Raw genomic sequence first — 14,403 nt, forward strand, 5'->3', positions numbered from 1 at the left:
AGAATGTTGAATTTTTTTCAAATACAGGCATATCTTGTTCCTTGTTTTGTTGTGCTTTGCAGATATTGCACTTTTTACAAATTGAAGGTCTGTGGCAACCATGTACAGAGGAAGTTTAAAGCCATCATTTTCCAACAGCATCTGCTCACTTTGTTACTTTGTCATACATTTGGCAATTCTCGCAATATTTCAAACTTTCTCATTATGATTATATTTATTACAGTGATCTGTGATCAGTGATATTAGATGCTATTACTGTAAAACTATTGTGCCTCACTAAAGCCTCAGATGAGAGCCTCTTTTAGCAATAAAGTATTTTTTCAAACAGGCACGTACATTTTGAAAGATATAATGCTATTGTACACTTAACAGATTACACTATAAATATAACTTTCACATGCACTGGTGAAGCCAAAAAAATTCTGTGAATGGTTTTATTAAGATACTCACATTATTATGGTGATCTGGAACTGAACCTACGATATCTCTGAGGTATGTCTATACTTCTTCTGCTTCTATTGAGATCCCAGGACATTTATGACCTGAGAAATCAAGGTAATCAGGAATTGGTGAAATGTGGGAAGAATTAGACTGAGGATGAGGAGAATAACTCTATTCCAAGGCCTTATATTTACTAAGTTTCTACTTCTCAAAAATTGACATGTTTTTCTTTTCTTCTTCTCTTTCATTATGTCACTTTATCTTACAAATAATTATTGAGTTCTTAAATAATATCTGCCAGACCCTGTCCTGCGACTGAGGATTCAATAAAGACCAAAATAGACACTGTCCTATGGATTTATGGTGAGTGGTAAGAATGAAAGTACAGAAAGTCATGACAATAGTAGGGGAATTTGACCTAATCCTGGATAAATGACTTTATAGGAGTGGCCTTTGAACTAAGAATTGAATGATGAATAGCAGTTAATTAGGGAAAGAGGTGAGAAAAGATCCTTCCAAGAAGAAGAGGCAGAATCTCCCAGAGTTGAACTTGAAGAGATAAAAGGAGCTCAGTGAATCTGAGTAACTAAAAGATTAGTATGGCTATAGGAAAAAAAAAAAAAGTTGAAGAGGAGAGTTTGGGAGATGAGGCTTCAGATGCAGAAAAGTCTAATAGCCCTGCTAAGAATTTTGGCCTTTTATTCTAACGTAAGTGGTAATCCATTGACAGGGTTTGGGAAAGGTGTTGGTGTTGGTGGTGGTTTTCTGATTTGAGAAGACCATTCTGGATGCACAGTAGACAAAGGAATGATTAGAGGAAGGGCTAAGGTAGATGCTGATGCTGAAGCGAGCCCCGCCATAGTCAACAGAATGTGAAGTTCTATCAGTTTGATATGCTAATAGTAACAATTTCAATAGATGTCCTTGATGTTTTATTCTCCTGGACAAGCTCTTTAACCTCTATACACATATGCTCCCTGTACAAATACTGCTATCCCATCATAGAATCCCTTTCAAATATCCTTTTTGAAGTTTGCAGCCTTAAGTCCATAATGTTCATCTTCCCTTCCCGGATGTACATACCTGATTACCATGGTTACCCTACTCCCCTGCTAACGACCAGGAAATTCTTAAAAGGGTTCTCTGTGTACAATCTTACCTAAAAGAAAGCATGTAATTCTGATGTGTTACAAAACTGCTGTGAGGTGTTCCCAGGCCGTGGCTTGTGTTTGGACTCCCTGCATCCATCCTGCAATGCATTTGTTACAAACAATAAAGTCTGGTTTTAAATTGTGAGTCTGTGGTGTTTTCTTCGTAATAATGTTGGTAAAATAAGAGTTTTAGTCATTTAACAAAAACATGGCTAGATAGTGGCAGTGGAGAGAGAAAAGAACTCAGTCGAGAAATATTTAGAAGGGAAATTAGGAATGTGATTCTGAATGCATGATGGTCTGAGTGACATATGAGAAGAGGGTTTCAACGATGAGACCAGATTTCTTGCTTGCAGAACTGAATGACTGGTGATGCCAGTCACTGAGTTATGGGACCACTTATAAAGAACAGGAGCCAGCCATACTAAAACCTAGGTTAGGAGCATTCCAAAATAAGTGGGGGTAAACATCCCCAAAAATCTCCAAGGTGAAAAATAACATGGCCCATTCAAGTAAATGAAGAAAGGCCATCATGACTGAGGGTATGGGATTGCCAAGGGAAAGAGCAAAGCTGAGGTTCGAGGGCTGGGTTCATGCCAGATAATGTGTAGTATTGTAGGTTATCATGAGGAGTTGAGATTTTAGTCTAAATGCAATAAAAATGTAATAGTGTTAGGCATGTGAGTTTGTAATTTGACTTAAATACTATGAATATTATTTTGTGGTTTGTAGTAAAATCAATTGAGGAAGTAAAACAGTACAAACAGGAGAAAAGTTGTTTTGGAACACAGGCAAGACATAATGATGACCTGGATGAAGAGGTGGAAGAGGATACAAGAAAAAAAGTGCAAGGAATTAAGAGATAGTTTGAAGATAAAAATTCATAGATCATGCTAAGGTTTATATGAAGAAGTAGGGCAAGTTGTTAAGAGAAGGGGGAAAAAAATCAAGGAAATACCTCAGTTATCTTAGTAAGTGGTGAAACAGAGCAGTGGGGAATACCAAAAGGCTTCTTGAAGAAACAAATTAAAGGTCACATTTTGGATATGTTAAGTAGGAGATGTCTGTGAAACAGTGAAGTAGAGATGTGAAGCATCTCCTGTAAATGTGAGGCTGAAGTCCAAGATAAGATCTGCTTTCAAGATGCAGGCCTCCATGCCAAAGTTTGTGTTTTAAATCCGTGGAAATGATGGCAAACACTTCAAAGAGAGGATTGAAAAGAAAGAAAATTAGATCCAAATGAGTTCTTAGGTCAAAGGGAAAGTAAGACAATAAAAAAAATCTGAAAAAGAGCAATTAGTGAGAGAGAAGGAAAACAAGGAGAGAGTACAATCACAGAGGCCAAAGGAAGAGAGGAAGTGAGAGTGTCTTTCCATATTGAATCCTATTGTGAAGTAGAGCAAGATGAGGATAAAAAAGGTACACTGTATGAGTAACAAATATTTTATGTTGACAAGAGCAGATTAAATAAAGTGATGATGGAAACTGAACAGTAAGGAGAGGAAAAATAACTAGTGTTGAGGATGTTGAGACTGTGTGATGAAAACGCAGCAGTTTGACTAAGTAGGGAAAAACTGAGGGTCACGGATATTTTAGTTGAAAGATTCTAATGTGATATATGTAATCTGAGGGGACTAATCTGCCAGAAAAAGAAAGACTGTTAAATCAGAAGAGAAAGGATAATTTAAGAAATAAAGTCCTCACAAAGGTAAAAATGGAGGGAATGGACTTTGGTAAAATGAAGTGCACTTTGTTCATCAAAACAGGAGGATAGAAGAAAATGACAGGGGCAAATATAGATAGATTTGTGGGTAAAAAGAAGAGAGAGCTTCCAAGTTATGGCTTCTATTTTCTTATTCAATCATTAAAATAAAACAACTGAAAATTATAAGAAGACCTAGATGAAAGCGTTAATAAATTCCACATTTACAGTCAAGGTGAAGGAGAATAGCTAGAGGATCAGGAAGAAAACTCAGAGTAAATGGTGTCATGAGAGCCCTACATAAACATCCATTTGTATTAGGGGTTAAGAGAGGAAACCAAAGACATAAAACATCATCATGTGAAAGCCATTGGAAAGAGAATGAAAAAAAGAATATAGAGAATGTAGGAGAAGATTCCTGTGAGCTCCAGATAATTAATTATTATAGACTGCATAATTTGTGTCTTTTAGTTTTTAACTTATTAAACATGAAAGGGCATTTATATTGTAAAAAGCACCCAAGTGTTATGACTTTGTATGGGAATCATCATTAAATCAGCTACCCCTAACTAATTGTTAGAAACACCCTATGTAAGAAATACAGACATATATTAGAGATGCATAGCTGGGCAAATGGTGTTAATGGCAACAAACATGTTTTTCAATATGCTTTTCTGAGTTCTTAGAAATGCCTTTGACAAAAAGGTTAATGAGAATCTTCTAAAACATAAAAAAATGTTGATTGTAATGATATTATAATTATTTAAGTATACGTGTTTTTTTATGCCTTTCTGAGTTTTTCAAGTTGGTTACTTATTAGAGCTGATCTAAATGACATTTTATAACAATGTTTTCCTTATTGAGGGAATATTAACCTTTTTAAACATCTTGCATTATATATATATATACACACATCTATATATATACATATAAAAAGTCTGTAAGCAATTATTATTTAACAGGATTAGATCTTATTTCTAAAGTGCTACACTAATAGAAGGAAAATAACAATTAGAGCCAACTGAATTCACAGTCAAAATATTGCCTTAAGTACCTACTGCAAACATTTGCAATTGTTTCAATTTCAAAAAGAAACAGAATATTCAATTCAGTTCTGGTATCACAACCAATATTTTTAGTTACTGAACTTTCTACATTAAGATTTAAGAAACTATTTGGAAGATGAATGACCATGAATTGAGGAAACAGACCTTTCCCCCTGCACCCTCTATCAAATCCTTTGCTTAATTCATTGGCTATAGCAGTAGAGTGTGGCTTTTTTTTCCCCTCTTATCTCTTATAACCAAATATCTCTTATACCTGATAAAACACTAGATTAATACATTCACATCTATTTTCCTTCTTAATACATGAAATCCTACTAGAGAGAATATAGTACATGTGGGGAAAAAGATCCATTCATTCAACAAGCATTAACTGAGTGTCTGCCTTTTGCTAAAGCACAAGGATGATATTCAGGATACGATGATGAACAAGACAGACAAGATTTTCTCCTCGAGCAGCTTATATTTTAATGGAAAGGAAAGAAAATACATGAGTAAATAATGATAATAATAAAACAATTTAAGATGTCAGTAAGAACTAGTATGAAATAACAGTGTAATAAAATAGAAAATGACTTCACCATCAGGGTATTTTAGCCTGAATAGTCAGGGAAGGTATCTCGGAGAAAGTGATTTTTAGGTAGAATTTGAAGGATTAGAAGGAGCCCGTTATTTGAAGATAGGAGAAAGAGCAACCTAGATAGAAGAAAGTGCAATAGTAAAAGCCCAGGTAGAAAAAAGCTTAGAATACTCAGTGACACTAAAATAAAATAAAGGCAGTGCATCTAAAAAATGTGTGATCAAGGGGAGAGTAAAACAAGATTAGGTCAGAGAGGTAGGCCAGATCATGTAGCACCCTTTGGAACATAATGAAAGAGAAAGCCATTGGGGCTCAAAGAAGGCGAGCTAAGAGATTCTGATTTACTTTAAAAAAATCATTCTTCCTCTTCTGTGAAGAAACTGGATTACAGGAAGACAACAGTGGAGGCAAGGAGATCAGTTAGGCTTTTTCAGTGGTCTAGGAAAGTAGTAAGTGGCTTGGAGTGCTGCACTGACAGAATACATCTCAGAGGTAGAAAGGCAATAGGTTTATACATAGATTCAATCTGAAGAATGAGGGAAAGAGAAATATTAAAGAAATAGGTATTTGGTGATACCATTTATTAAGATGATGAAAAATGAGGAAGTACTAGCTTTTTGGAGAGGGTACCAAGAGCACTCTATGAATCCTAATGCTCTCCTTTGGTCCTTTCTAGGACCCAAAGTGGGTCCATATTCACCCACTTTATGAATATACTCTGTGTCCTACTTTATGAATATATTCTGTGCCCTATTTTCTTATTCAGTTCAAGCTGCTATAACAAGAATACCATAGACTGGATGGCTTATAATTAAATATTTATTTCTCACATTTCTGGAGTCTGGGAAACCCAAGACCAAAATATCAGAAGATCCAATGTCTGGTGAGAACCCCCTTCCACGTTCACAGATGGCCACCTTCTTCTTGTATCCTCACATGGTGTAGAGTAAAGAAAATCTCAGTCTCTTTCCCTTCTTACAAGAACACTAATCCCATCGGGGGGCTTCACTCTCATGACTTCACCTTAATGTATTTACTTCTCAAAGGCCCCATAGACTAATACCATTCCATTGGGAGTTGGGGTATCAACATTTGAATTTTTGGTGGGGTGGAACACAAACATGAAGTCCCTAACACCTATCCATTGCAAAACTAAAATTTCTTCATATTTTACAAGGAATTTTATTCCTCCATGACTTTCATGCACTTTATTTAATTTTCTATGGTTCCCTTCCATCACCCCTGAATATCTGGTAACTTTTCTTCCTTTCAGATGCAGTTAAAAAAGCATCTGTATGAAGCTTACCTTGATATTTCCAGAATAGTTAATGACTCCTCTGTAAGACAGCTTTTTAACTTATATGATATTATTAAGTGATATTTGATTTATATTGTAAAAAATAAGTATTTATATGGCCATCGTTCTGGGACCAATCTTCTTAAAGGTAGACTTCATATTTAATATTCCTTGCAAAAAAAATAGTATAATGGCTTATGTGATCAATAAATGGTTACAATATACAGACTCTAAAATCCAGGTATTTTGCAAGACATTGGTGTAGGTTGGGTCATGTCCACATTGGTTTTTTTTAAGTAAATGAACACCATGTCAGAAACTGTGTAATACAGTCAACTCTAATCCTTGCAAAAACTTTGTATACATAAAGGAACTAAGGCTAAGAGAGACTGAATAAATTGTTCAGGCTCATATAATAAGTAACAAGGCCAAAATCTGATAATCATCCTACCACGAGTCAACATTCTCTGTACTACACCAATGTTTCTCATAGAATTCTCAGGTTGTAATGTCCAATATGGTAGCCAAAAGCAACACTTTGCTATTGAACCCTTGAAATATGATTTATCTGGACAGAAATATGATATGTATGTAAAATACACTCCAGATTTTGAAGTTAGCATGAAAAACAATGTAAAAAATTAATTAGTATGTTGTTTACATGCTGAGATAATATTTTGTGATACATTAGGCTAGATAAAGTTTATTATTAACATTAAATTTCCTAGTTTCTTTTTATCTCTTTTAATATGGCTACTAAATTTTTTAAAATTACATATGTGGTTTTCATTATATTTCTATTGGACAACACTGTTGTAGCACCTTTCTCATACTAAGTCTGAGAAAGGACACGTCCATGCGCAAATACAAATAACAATAATAAAATGAAGGATATGATCACTATCTTAAGAGAGAGATGAGTAGAGTGCTTTAGGATTTCACTAATAGGAAAATCCTTTGTAACTGATGGGAATACGGGAAGGTAAAATTGACTTGAAGAATAGATTCGATTTTAATGAAAAGAGATAAGGTGAAATGGCTTTTAAGCAAGAAAAAATATAGCAATTGTAGGAATTAGGCAAGGACAATAGCAAGAAATTAATATAGTTTTGTAGAACATTGAGTTAGAAGTAGGGGAGCCATAGGACTTAGGAAAGTTATATTGGGGGCTCTCAAAGTTAGGGAGAAGAAAGCAGACTTTCTTCTGATAGCTAGGAGAAGTTATAGGTTTTTATTCATTTGTTTATTTTTAAAAAGGAAAGTAACATGACTGGAGCTTTTGGAGTATAGCAGATGGATTGGCAGGCAAAGAGAACTGAGATAGAAACAATCGAAACCTTGTGCAGTAGTAAAACAGAGTAGTGATGAAAATCTGAACTATGATTTCAGCAGTAAAAATGAAAATTAGGAGACTGTGGTAAACTGTAACAATAAGTGCCACCCAATGAATGACACTTGACAGTATCCATATTTTCGTGGAATCTCTTCCTACATAGATTATGGAATTGGTTTATAATTTGTTTTGTCCAGAGGGATGTCAGCAAACAAGCCACAAACAGAAGTTTGATTAGCATCTGCACATCTCTTGAAAATCTGAGACCACTGTGTTGTGATGATAACTGGGAAGGCCACATGGAGATATCTAATTGGCCCTAGCCATTCTAACCATGTGAGTTGACCTACCAGCTAACTGTTAGTTGAATGATTGTTCCAGAGCTAAATCAGCAGAAGAACTACTTAGTCAACCATAGACATATGAGACATAATAAATTATTGTTATTCAGCAATAATGAATTGATATAGAGAGGAGAGATGCAATAGATTTGGTGGAGATAATTCTACGGAAATGGTAGCTAATCAGATGTAGGGGAATAGAGAAAAGGAAGAATCAAAGAGAACTCTATGATTTAAAGTTTAGTTAGTGGAACAATGACAATGGCATTATCATGCATAGTGCAACCTAGAGGCAGATTGATTTAGGGAAACTGAAGAGCTAATATGGAATATACTGAGTTTGGGCTATAAAAAAATTAGATATGAAGAAAGAAGAAGAGAGACTTGGAAGCTTTCAACAAAGAAATGATAGCTTCAGAAATGGCACACAAAAGATTTAACAACTAATTTAGCACAGACACCAACCAGTCGGAACAGATACCATTCATAAGCAACTAGTATGTGTAGGCCATTTCACTCTGGTGGGATTATCAGGCCTAGAGAGCTGGACCCTTGAAAGTTGACAAGGTACCAATAGACATATTGAATCCAATGTTATAACTCTGCAGTCTATATGATAGGGCAGGTAGTAGGGAACATATAAAGAGTTACCTTCAACATAGGGAGAGGAGTTTAATTACCAAAGAAAGGTATTCAAAAACAAATAGGAAGGAAAATTTGCAAGGAGGACAAGAGACTAACTGAATGTACATGAATATTAGAAACAGAATAGGAGAGAAGACTGACTAAATAGTGGATGACATATGGCTGATGGTGATAAAGAGTTGAGAGTTAGAGAAGAGAACATTTGAACTTCATATTTGACCCAAGGTTCCAAATGTTAAAATGTAATGGTTAAGACTACGACCTTAGGAGTTAGACTAAGCATTGTTTAAATCCTGACCTTACCATTTATCTGCTGTGTGATCCTGGAAAGTAACCTCTCTAAATTTATCTGTAAACTAGAAAAAGTAGTATGTACCTCATAGAGCTGTTATGATGATTAAATGGATTAACACATATAAAGCTGTTATCCCAGTGCATGGATACAGTAAAAGCTCAATGTATTTGGTTGCTGTAATATTGTTATTATTTTATTGCTATTTTTACTTCTGGTACTATTCAAACTGCTAGAAACTCATGTTCTCTTCCCACTTTCACTTATCATTACTTGGACATTCTGTCTTTCCATTCCACTATTCCCAAATTCTAATAATACTTTCTACATCTCAGACATATTTTTATCCCCCAGAGGAACAGACAGTGATAAGAAAGAACCAGCAATGTTTTCTACCTGCAATTTTTTCCCCATTCTCTTCTCATTTTTAAAAACTCTTTAGAGCTTCTGGCAATCTACATGTTAGTTTTGAAACAACTTTTCCTCATTGCCTCATCAGTTATCTCTGAACTGTTCTTTAAGTAACAAGTAAGTGTTTTTCACAAAGCATTTAAAAATATTATTAAAATAAAGGATAACTTGCAAACACAATTTGGGGGACTTTATTAGCATCCTAGCATAGGTGGAGATATGCAAACATATAATAAGCTTCTACCAAGGATCAGCCATTGTCATATGTTTTCTCATTTAATCTTAATTTTCATCTCAGTCAATCTAAAGAGTTATAAACTTCACAGCAGAGTAATTAAAACAACTAAAGTATATTTATATCATGGGAAATAAACAATGCAAACAAATTCTTGGCATCTTTGGCATCAACAACAAAACAAAAAAATAAGAACTTGAAATAGTTATGTCTACTTCCCACTATAGTTTTCCTAAAATGGTTCTCCTCAGAGAAGCTATTCATAATTAGTGATACTGGTATCAATGCTCTGTTGCCCACACCTCATTTTTTCTGGATTGCTCTAAATAGAGGAAATTTCTTTTTATTTTAAAGCTCTTATGGTTACTATAATGTGCTAAATAAGATGTCTTGGGAATTCCTAAATATTAAATAGGATATTTGGTAATAGCTTAACAACAAAGCAGTACTTTTTAGGGAGTATTTATATTTGAAAATTTATATTTGAAGTTTCAATAAAACATATCCAATGTTAAGAAAAAAAAATTATTAGCTCAGACTTACCCATAAGGTTTATTCTCAGGATAATAAGTCACATGTGAAAGTTAGAGAAATGAAGGCAAAGATAATGAAGTTTGCATACCACATTTCTGAAATGAGAGAAACATTTTGAGCCAAGCCTCAGACGCATTTCAAACACAAACAGTATACGCTGCTGGAAACTGAAACTTGAGTTGTCAACAAACCTAAAACAGATTGTGAGACTCTGAACTATATCAAAGCATATGACAGAAACCACCTATTTCAAGAAAAAAGGGAGGGGGGAACTATATGATACACAAAAGCCATTAAAATAACTTACCACATTGACTTCCCTAAAGTCAGCAGTCTCTCAAATCCACAGTTTAGTCATTTCAATTATAAAACAACGAAGTCACACAGTTCTGGTTTTGCTTTCTCTTCAGTTAGGAAAAAAATGCTGAATTTAGGACTTTATAGATTTCCTATAATACTCTTCCTTTCAGTAGGTGGTCTTACAATCCTGCTCTAATTCTCCAAATCCAATTTGTACAAAAAGTCTAATCTGAGCTCCACAACGGCACCAGATTGGCCACTATCACTCCTGCTTCCCGAGCAAACCACTGACTTCCGTCCACCAGCTCAGTTGGCTGCCCTGCCACCTATTCTAATTACACTGTACCTTTTCAGTTGCTTGCTTTCTCTTTGTCTTCCTTTCTTATTCTCAATATCCTCTCCCAATCTCAGGCAGTTTTTTTTTCCTGAACCATTTATATCAATCCATAGGAAAAAAACAAACAACCTTTTGCTAAAATAACCTTAAAGACACAGATTAGAATATGATTGTGTCAAATTAGTTAAATAAGTGTGACTAGAATGTAAACAAAATCTCTAAACCAAAAATCTAATTTTGAATCCAAGCTTTGCCATCTACTGTGTGAACCTTAGAGAAACATTAAAGTCTATAGATTGCATTTAGGTTTTCATTTAGAAAATGGGAATCATAGTACTGTTGATAAATGATAAAAATACAAAAAATAATTAACAACTAGCAATATGCATTGAGTGTTACTATGTGCCATTTCCATGTGTTATCACTTTGACTCCTCACAGATATATAAATTCAGGATAGAATTACGATTATATTCAGTCCTAAAAGAAGGAAACTGAGGCACTGAGAAAGTAAGCAATGCAATTTGTCCATGAACATATTTTAGTAAATGTTGAGACTGAAATTCAAAACCAAACAATCTAACTCTGTAGTGAGACTTTAGCCACAATTCAGTCTTTTTAATCTCCCTCACTGGGTTGTTCTAAAAAATCAAAAAAAAAAAATATACGTGAAGATATTTTGATATCTGGAAATTTCTGTTTAGCTAATATTAATATGTTCAGAAGATTGGAGAAGTAGTAAGAGTTATTCTCAAATTTCCTGTTTTTCTAATTTTCATTTTAAATAAATTCATTTTTCTGTTAGTTTTTATTCCTAATATCATACTCACCCACAGAATATATTGTTGTTTATAAATATTCAGTGCTCCTCCCTGCAGGTGAAATATATATCCCTGTCCTATTGAATTCAGGAGTGCTCATGTGATTTGCTTTGGCAATGAGATGCAAACAGAAGTAATGCTTTACTTTGGGGCTTCTATATGGTAAAAAATGTGTCAATATGTTTCTGTGACAGAATGTAAAGTGACTGATACGAAGAATCCCTTGTTGATCTGAGATGAACAAGAGAAATAAACTTTGCTATTGTAAGGCACTGAGAATTTTTAGTTCTTTGTTACTGCAGCATAACTTATTCTACCCTGATTGATACAACCATTAAGTTCCCTTAAGATATTTGATTCATAAAACATTCTTATATGACATTTTCTTTCTCTTGGGATGTAGGAAGTCAAGGGAAGAATAAACCGTAAGATCAGAGAATGTTAACCTTGAGAGAGACTATTGGAATAAACTAGTCCAGTGGTTTCCAGATTTTAAATAATAACTAAAATTTCAAAACATTGTATAAAAACATATTTTAATATATAGTCATGAAATTGTAGATTTATAAAAAATATGCGATTAATTGTAATGTCCCTTTTTCTGGTAATTTGAAAACACATATCTAAATATAATCATCTTGTTTTATTGATATAGAAAATAAGACCAAAGAACAAGACAATTAGCATTTACATTAGAGAAATAACCACTCTAAAAAGTAACAAAACTAACATGACATCAGCATCATGGTGGTATGCATTGTTCCTTTTTTCTCTCCCCTTTGATTTACAACTAATTGGACAACCATAACCAAACAAAAGTCCTCTGCATTTTATACCAGGATACCTAGGAGATTTCTACCCACCTGTGCATTCAAAGTAGGTAGATAGGACCTCAGATGGGGCTGCAGTTCCAAGGAAGTAGATGAGTCTGCTTTACTCTCACTTGCTCCAATTGGGAGAAAGGGAACCTGGAGAACACACAACTGGGTGGATCCTCACAGGAGACAGAGAATTTGTGGAGGTCCAGCCAGCCTGATGGGGGAAACCAGCATGCCACTAGAGCAGGACTGAGACAAGTTTGGAGACAGAGGAGAGGCAGGAACCTGCTGAGGCAGCCCCCCTCTCCAAGGTGACCCTAAACAACACTGGACTTTTAGCAATGGAAGTAGCTACCTCTGTGTTAGAGGAGGAGGAAGGCAAAAGTGGTGAGTGACAAACTGCCCAGATGCAGGTGGGTTGCAGCTGGAGGGTCCCAATTCTCTCCAGCAGACCTGGAGTTCTGAGGAGGGAACCTCCATGACTGGGGGGTTGGGGAGGAAGAGGAAAGGAAAGAGGGCAGATAAGACTATCAAAGGGCATTGAAGGAACATGTTTCCTGCTATCTGCTTCAGGACTCTGGGAGACGCCACTCTAGGACCCCCCTACCAGGCCATGGCACCCCCAAAGTCTCAGTTCCTAAGCCCAAGCCTCCTCCCATTCTGATGCCAGCTCTTTTAAAACTCCCAAGCACAGCCCCAAGAGCCAGCTTCTACAGGAGAAACCTAAAACTTGAGCTACAGTGCCACCTTTTGGAAAACAAAAGAAAGTTTTCTAATTGCCAGCCTGATGAGCTGTAACAGCCAAAGCAAACAAATCCTTAACTAAGAAAAGTGCTTGCTACTTCAACTGCGAAAGTAGAGGCACATATCGTCAAACACTGTGAAAAATCAAGGGATATGGTATCACAAAAAGAAAATGATAACTCCCCAGGAACTCAAAGACACAGTATACTGAGATCTGATAAAGAATTCAAAGTAGATGTTATGAAGAAATTCAATAAACTATAAGAAAACTCAGAAAGGCAAGTCAATGAACTCAGGAACAAAATTAATGACCATAAAGGATTCTTTACAAAAGAAACTAATTTTTTAGGAACCAAACAGAAATTCTGAAGCTGAATAAATCAATGAATGAAATAAAGAACTCATCAGAGAGCAAAGGTAACAGAACAGATCAGATGGAAGAAAGAATAAGTGACTGGGAGGATAAGAATTTAGAAATGATTCAGTTAGGAGAAGAGAACTATTTTTTTAAAATGAAAAAGCCCTGTGAACCCTAAGGACTTGATCAGAAAAGCAAATATAAGAATAACTGGTGTACCAGATGGAGAAAAGAGGGAATAGGGGAGTTTATTTAAAAAATTATAGCTGAGAACTTTCCAAACCTGGGTAAGGAATTAGACATAAAAGTCCATGAAACTAATAGAACACGATGTTATCTCAATACAAAAAGTCTGTTTATAAGACACATTATAATGGAACTGTCAAAAAAAATCAATGACAAAGAAAGAATCCAAAAGGCAGCCAGGGAAAAAAAAATGAAAGTAATCTACAAAGGAATCCCCATTAGGCTATCAGTGGATTTCTCAGAAGAAGCTCTACAGGGCAGGAGAGAGTGACATGACATATTCAAAGTGTTGAAAGATTGAAAATTACCAGCCAAGAATACTTTACCTGGCGAAGTTATCCTTCAGACGTAAAGGAGATACAAACAAAAGGTGAAGGAGTTCACCACCACTAGACCTGACTTATAAGAAATGTTAAAAAAAAACTCTTCAAGCTGACATGGAAGGATGCTAATTAGTGACACAAAAACATATGAAAATACATAACAATTTAGTAAAGGTGAAAAATAGACAATCACAATTAGAAAACTGTAACTCTATATTAGAATGGTGTGTTAGCCATTTAATTATAGTACAAATGTTAAAGGAAAGAATAATTTAAAATAACTATAACCACTACAATTTTGTAATGAATTCACAGTACAACAATAGGAAAATTTGGCATCAAAAATATAAAAGAAGTAAAAGGATGGAAACTTTATAGATGAAAAAAGAGAAGTTGTTATCAGGATAAAAAGGACTATTTTGTTCCTATGA

General features: G+C 35.0%; 1 protein-coding gene across 1 annotated transcript in view; it reads right to left on the bottom strand.

Annotated features, from left to right (window-relative positions):
• Positions 1-10,106: 10,106 nt before the first annotated feature.
• RNPC3 (RNA binding region (RNP1, RRM) containing 3) overlaps positions 10,107-14,403 on the bottom strand; it is a 57,567-nt gene continuing 53,270 nt past the window's right edge. Inside the window, exon 16 of the transcript XR_014326015.1 lies at positions 10,107-10,121. The gene's annotated coding sequence lies outside the window, so the exon portion shown is untranslated. The remainder of the gene's footprint in view (positions 10,122-14,403) is intronic.

The sequence above is a fragment of the Leucopleurus acutus genome (genome assembly GCF_964270905.1).
Source record: "Leucopleurus acutus genome assembly, chromosome: 2".
NCBI lineage: Eukaryota > Metazoa > Chordata > Mammalia > Artiodactyla > Delphinidae > Leucopleurus > Leucopleurus acutus.